We start from the raw sequence: 6,999 nt of genomic DNA, 5'->3' as shown, positions 1-6,999 counted from the left end.
TTTCAGAAAAGAGTAATCGCTTTTTAAATGAAGCAAGAGGGGAAACTTTGATTTCCAAGATAGCCTTTGAGCTAAGTGTTTGAGCACTAATCTCAAATCATAGAAGAAGTATGCTTTTAAACATAAGAGCCAATATTATATTTTTAGGAGTAGTATTGAGCACCGATATGGGGGAGAGTTCAGACAACTCACAGCCCCCATAAACCATGTAGCCACCATGGGTTGAAAATGGTCATACTTTTTAGATGATTCCTTTAGTGCCTTTTAGCATAGACTAGTGGATCCACTTAGTAGTTCAGGTTCTATACTCATGGCAAGGTATAGGATGGCCCTAGCAGCATGAGGCAAAACGCTGTATCATCACAATAACTCTTACGTGACGGTTATCGATTAGCGAAACTCCCACAAAAGTTATTGTATTCTTATATACATAGTTAGTTGTATTTTTACATACATTTCAGAGTTATGTTGTATCCTTGCATACACACAGAGTTGACATCATGTTTTTAAATAGCTTTTCTTGATATTACATTTGTTTTAAACTGCTTTATATTGAAATGAGTTTAGTTATGTTGAGTTGAGCCAGGTAAGTGCTTCAGATTCCTTTCAAGCCTATGTTGTGTTTAGCATTCCAACTCGCATACTTGTACATTCAATGTACTGATGCAAGTTGGCCTGCATCGTCTTATTATGCAAATACAAGTAACTAGGATCGGTATCCAGCGCATCGTTGATCCAGTTGAGCACCCCCAGAGTCAGTTGGTGAGCCTCCTTGCATTTCAGAGGACTCATTTTTATTGCTTTCAGTTTCATTATCAGTTCATTAGTATGTTGTGGGGTTTGTCCAAACATCCATCTCAGTTGTTTTAGAGGCTTCATAAATAGTCAGACAGTTAGTTATGAGCCTTTTAGCTTTGTATTTAAGATGTCTTGCTATGAGACTTGAGTATCCATTTTGGCTAGTTTGAATGCTTTCTTTAAAGTCATTCTAAGATTTTTCATAAGTTCTTTATTTGAGGTTATTTTTGAACTTTAAGTCTTCCGCTGAGTAAGTAAGTCAGGCCAAGGGTTCGCTTGGGACCAACAATGGTTCTCGAGTGCCAGCCACGTCCGGGGTGTAGGCTTGGGGGCATGACAAACTTGGTATCAGAGCACAGAGTTCAAGAGTCCTAGAAAGTCTATGAAGCTGTGTCTGTAGAGTCCTAGTTATCGGTGTGAAGCGCGTCACATCTATAATTAGGAGGCTGCAACATTTAGGAACTCCTTCACTTTTTTCACACTCATTTTGTGCGTTAGAATTTGATCTCTAAAAAGTTTCCTTCTAATTTGTGCCTGCGCGTGTTTTTAGATAATCATGCCTCCCTGAGGAGTTGTCAGAGGTCTCCCTGCTAGACGTAATGTTGAGGAGCAAGAGTTACAAAATGCACCTGGAGTGCAACCTCAAGGGGAAGTCACTAACGCTTAGTTTAGAGAAGCAATTAGGATGTTGAGTCAAGCTGTGACTAACCAGGTTGGGCCGCAAAGAGGAGCTCGACAAGAAGGGGCTGACACTTCACGGATTCATGAGTTCTTGATGATGAATCCTCCAAGTTTCAAAGGTTCAAGCACTACTGAGGATCCGAAGAACTTTATTGAAGAGTTGAAGAAGGTATTTGAGGTCATGCATGTTGCCTATACTGAGCGAGTTGAACTAGCTGCATATCAACTAAAGAATGTTGCTAGGACTTGGTTTGACCAATAGAAAGAGGGTAGAGCTGAGAATGCACTACCTGCGAGTTGGGCTTGTTTTGAGGAAATTTTCTTGGGGTGTTTCTTCCCCCGAGAACTGAAAGAGGCTAAGGTACGATAATTTCTTACCCTTAAATAAGAGTCGCTAAGTATTCATGAGTATGGGTTGAAGTTCACCCAGCTATCCCGTTATGCTCCAGAGATGGTTGCGGACATGAGGAATAGAATGAGCTTGTTTGTTACTAGGATATTTCGTCTGTCGAGTAAGGAAGGTAGGGCAACAATGCTTATTGGGGACATGGACATCTCGAGGTTAATGGTATATGTGCAGCAGGTTGAGGAAGAGAAGCTAAGGGATAGGGAAAAGTTTAAGAACAAGCGAGCTAAGACAGGGAACGAGTCCGGGCAGCAGAAGAGTAATGCCAACCGGTCATCTTTCCAACAGAAACAGAAGGGACCTCCTCCATCATCTGCTAGTGCACCTGCACCTAGGAACAAAGGTGAGTACAATATTCAGAATTCCAAAGCTAAATCTGCCTATTCTTAGAGTAGTGTGGCGCAAGGGGGTAGTAAGCCTCCCGCATACGCTAAGTGTGGTAGGAACCACTCAGGTACTTATTGTGAGGGTTCCACTGGTTGTTTCAAGTGTGGTCAGAATGGGCATTTCATGTGAGAGTGTCTAAAGAACAGGCAAGGTAATGGTAATAGGGGCAAAAGAGCCGAGTCTTCTTCAATTGCTCTACCAGACAGAGCTGCACCTAGAGGGGCTACTTCCGGTACTGGAAAAGGAACAAACCGCTTATATGTTATCAACAGTCGCCAAAATCAATAGGATTCACCAGACGTTGTCACTGGTATGATCCAAGTATTTGACTTTACTGTTTATGTTTTTTTAGATCCAGGAGCGAGTTTATCCTTTGTAAATCCATATGTAGCTATGAATTTTGATGTTATTCTTGAAAAATTTAGTGAACCATTCAGTGTTTCTACACCTGTTGGTGAGTCTATTCTAGTAGAGAGAGTTTATCGTTATTGTCCCATTTCCGTCAATCACAATAGTACCATGGCTGATTTAATTGAGTTAGACATGGTAGATTTTGATGTCATTCTTGGTATGGAGTGGCTTCATGCCTGTTATGCCTCAGTTGATTGTAGAACTCAAGTTTGTCAAGATTCTGTTTCCAAAAGAGTCAGTCTTAGAGTGGAAAAACAGTTCAGCAGTGCCTAAGGGTCGTTTCATTTCGTACCTTAAAGCCAAGGAAGTTAGTTTCCAAGGGGTGTGTCTATCACTTAGTCATAGTTAATGACTCAAGGGTTAAGGTACCTCCTATTCAGTCAGTTCCAGTAGTAAAAGAGTTTCAGAAGACTTTCCTAATGATCTTCCTAGAGTTCCTCCTAAGAGAGAGATAGATTTCAGTATAGATCTTCTTCCAGATACTTGTCCTATATCTATTCTGTCATATAGAATGGCACCAGTAGAGTTGAAAGAGCTTAGAGAGAAGTTAAAGGATCTATTAGATAAAGGCTTTATTCGACCAAGTGTCTCACCTTGGGGCGTTCCGATCTTGTTTGTGAGAAAGAAAGATGATTTCCTTAGGATGTGTATAGATTACCGTCAGTTGAACAAGCTTACCGTCAAGAACAAGTATCCTCTTCCAAGGATTGATGATCTTTTCGATCAGCTTCAGGGTGCTTCTTGTTTTTTGAAAATTGACCTCAGATCAGGTTACCATCAGTTAAGAGTAAGGGAATGTGATATTCTAAAGACAGCTTTCAGGACCCGTTATGGTCATTATGAGTTCTTGTTCATGTCGTTCAGTTTAACCAATGCACCTGTAGCGTTCATGGAACTTATGAATATAGTGTTCAAACCTTATTTAGATATGTTTGTTATCATCTTCATTGATGACATACTAATCTATTCATGGAATGAAGAAGATCATGCTAGTCATCTCAAAATAGTTCTTCAGACTTTGAAAGATAAGGAGTTATATACTAAGTTCTCTAAATGTGAGTTTTGGCTTGAGTTTGTGGCATTCTTAGGCCATATTGTGTCTGGAGAGGGGATCAAAGTTGATACTCAGAAAATTGAGGTAGTGCACAATTGGCCTAGACCCATATCTCCAACTGATATTAGGATTTTCTTGGGTTTGGCTGGCTATTATAGAAGGTTTGTAGAGGGGTTCTCGTCCATTTCATTCCATTTGACCAAGTTAACTTAGAAGACAGTTAAATTTCAATGGTCTGAAGCTTGTGAGAAATGCTTTCAGGAATTGAAAAAGCGGTTGACTACTGCCCCAGTTTTAACCTTACCAGAAGGTACTCAAGGTTTTGTGGTGTATTGTGATGCATCTAGAGTTGGATTGGGTTGTGTATTAATGTAGAATGGCAAAGTTATAGCTTATGCCTCTAGACAGTTGAAAGTTCATGAGAACAACTATCCAACCTATGACTAAGAATTGGCTGCCGTAGTATTTGCTTTGAAGATATGTCGTCACTATTTGTATGGTGTTCATGTTTATGTATTCACTGATCACAAGAGCCTTCAATATGTGTTCACTCAGAAAGAGCTTAATCTCAGACAAATGAGGTGGTTAGAATTACTTAAGGATTATGACATGGGTATTTTTTATTGCCCAGGTAAGGCTAATGTTGTTGCTGATGCTTTAAGCAGGTTGTCTATGGGTAGTACCTCTCATGTTGAGGAATAAAAGAGAGAGAGAGAGTTAGCGAAAGATGTGCATAGACTACACGATTAGGAGTCTGACTAATGGATTCCACAAAAGGAGGAGTAGTGGTGATGAATGGGTCTGAATCATCATTAGTGTCAAAAGTGAAAGAAAAGTAAGACCAAGATCCCATTTTGCTTGAGTTAAAGGCAAATGTTCACAAGCAAAAGTATTAGCTTTTGAACAAGGGGGAGATGGTGTATTGAGATATCAAGGTAGATTGTGTGTACCAATGGTGGATGTACTCCAAGAAAGGATCATGGAGGAAGCTCATAACACCAGATATTCCATTCATCCGGGTTCCACAAAGATGTATCGTGACTTGAGAGAGGTGTATTGGTGGAATAGTTTGAAGAAGGGCATTGTAGAATTTGTTGCTAAATGTCCAAATTGCCAACAAGTTAAAGTAGAGTATCAAAGGCCCGGTGGTTTGGCTCAGAATATAGAACTTCTGGAATGGAAGTGGGAGATGATTAATATGGACTTCATCACAGGTTTACCAAGGTCTCGTAGACAACATGATTCTATTTGGGTGATTGTGGATCGAATGACTAAATCAACCCACTTTTTGCTGGTGAAGGCTACCCATTCAACAGAGGATTATGCTAGGTTATATATTTAGGAGGTGGTAAGACTTCATGGATTCCCTATTTTTATTATATCAGATAGGGGTGTACAATTTACTGCACAGTTTTGGAAGTCATTCCAAAAAGGCTTGGGTTCAAAGGTGAACTTAAGTACTTCATTTCATCCTCAGACAAATGGGAAAGCAGAGCACACTATTTAGACCTTAGAAGATATGTTGAGGGCCTGTGTGATTGATTTCAAAGGTAATTAGGATGATCACGTACCTCTTATTGAGTTTGCTTACAACAATAGTTACCACTCGAGCATCCAAATGGCTCCTTGTGAAGCTCTTTATGGTAGAAGATGCAGATCTCCTATTGGATGGTTTGAAGTTGGTGAAACTGGGTTGATAGGACCAGATTTAGTTCATCAAGCTATGGAGAAGGTGCAAGTGATTCAAGAGAAGTTGAAAATGGCACAGAGTCGTCAGAAATCCTACACCGATGTTAGGAGAAGGGAGTTAGAGTTCGAAGTGGATGATTGGGTCTATTTGAAAGTTTCACCCATGAAGGGTGTTATGAGATTTGGTAAGAAGGTAAAGCATAGTCCCCGGTATATTGGCCCTTACAGAATATCCAAGAGGGTTGGCAAAGTAGCTTATGAGTTAGAGCTACCACAAGAGTTAGCAACAGTTCATCCGGTATTTCACGTCTCCATGTTCAAGAAGTTCATGGGCGATCCTTCATTGATTATACCAACTAAAAATATTGGGATCAAAGATATCTTATCTTATAAGGAGATTCCTGTTCAGATTCTAGATTGTCAAGTTCGCAAGTTGAGAACAAAAGAAGTAGCATCAGTCAAAGTCGTTTGGAGGAACCAATTTGTTGAGGAAGCTGCTTGGGAAGTGTTTCTCACAATTGCACACGCAAGTGTACGTGGTCGCACAAGTAATAAAGTGGCTCTTAAAAGAACCAAATTATCAAACCCAAAGGACTTGTCAATTAACTATTTTTACTAAATTATATTGGTCTAATTATTTATTTAAGAGTGTCAAAAGAAAAGAATGCAACAACAAAATAATAAAATTACTTACAGTAGTTGGAAAATCGCAGGGCTGCAGCATGTAATGAATCTCATGTATCATATTCTTGGCTTAGAACTAATTTTAGTTGTCAAGTTACTAGTTTATAAGGTTAATTGTATGAGCCTGGCTACACACCTCTAGTCGCCTACTCCAATTAGCTATCTAACTATATCGTTGAGCGGGGATAAATAGACTAACTGGTGAGCATTTATATTTCATCCTGTTTCGTAACCAAGCAAGTTGTTCGTTCGGGCGTCACTCCTAAACACAAATAAACTCAATCAAATGGGTCAATCGAGCTCTCTATATTATTTGGTCTATCTAACCTCTCCTCTCTCGAATTTAAGATTAGACAATATATTTATCTCTAGATGGCCAGTCCAGAAATACTAAAACAAGAATATAGAAGTAACTTATAATGACAACCAAGAATTAACTCATAAACCTTAAATAATCAATATTTAATTCGTGGCTACAGCCCCAGAACAAGGACATTTAGCCACTAATCTCTAAGAAAACAACAAGAAGAAAAGAACCCTAAAAAGTATTGACGAGTTTTTACTTGGTACCCTCTGATTGATCTCCCCTAATTGAATGCCTCCAATCATTATTTCTATGGACTATTTATAGAAGTAGTAAACCCAAAATAAATAATTATGTCCAAAGCAAATTAGGAATCCAAAACCAAACGAAATAAGGTTCTCTTCTTTTTCGCGTGAAACTATATTGCCGAACTGCCTCACGTTCTTGTTCCTTCAATTGATGGCACGTGGCAAGCCCAATATCCATTGGCATTCTTTGGCTATTTGCATATAAATATGAATATAATATTCAATTTAATCCATTAAGTTGTGTGCTTGATTTTCTTCTATAATCTTTCATCTTTAA

This window comes from Solanum tuberosum, unplaced genomic scaffold, assembly GCF_000226075.1.
Source record: "Solanum tuberosum cultivar DM 1-3 516 R44 unplaced genomic scaffold, SolTub_3.0 scf00016, whole genome shotgun sequence".
In the NCBI taxonomy this organism is placed as follows: Eukaryota; Viridiplantae; Streptophyta; class Magnoliopsida; order Solanales; family Solanaceae; genus Solanum; species Solanum tuberosum.
This window is presented reverse-complemented; position numbering follows the sequence as displayed.